Genomic DNA, 503 nt, shown 5'->3' on the forward strand with positions numbered 1-503 from the left:
TATATATATATATATATATATATATATATATATATATATATGTATATGAATGGAAAGTATGTCGAATGTTTGCGAAACAGAACCTGTCGTGTAAATGCAAATCCATCTATACTTTTCTTATTTCTTTTGTAAGGAGCGAATCATTTCTGTCATGGATCTACGATAGATACCCGCACATGCGTACGCTTACACATACACTCTCGCATACTCTCACAACACAGACAGACGCACACACACACACTCACTCGCACACTTAGACACGTGCATCAGTTTGCGTATGTAGCATGTATGTCTGATTTTACGTGTGATAGACTTTCGACTGTATGCTTGTTGCGTGAGAGTGTGAGAGCATATTTAGCGGCAATAACGCGCATACACACATACGAATACATATGTAAGTGTATCTCTCTCTCCCTGTCTCTCTCTCCATGTCTCTATCTCCCTGTCTCTCTCTCTCCCTCTCTCTCTCTCTCTCTCTCTCTCTCTCTCTCTCTCTCTCTCTC

The sequence above is a fragment of the Octopus bimaculoides genome, chromosome 12 (genome assembly GCF_001194135.2).
Source record: "Octopus bimaculoides isolate UCB-OBI-ISO-001 chromosome 12, ASM119413v2, whole genome shotgun sequence".
In the NCBI taxonomy this organism is placed as follows: domain Eukaryota; kingdom Metazoa; phylum Mollusca; class Cephalopoda; order Octopoda; family Octopodidae; genus Octopus; species Octopus bimaculoides.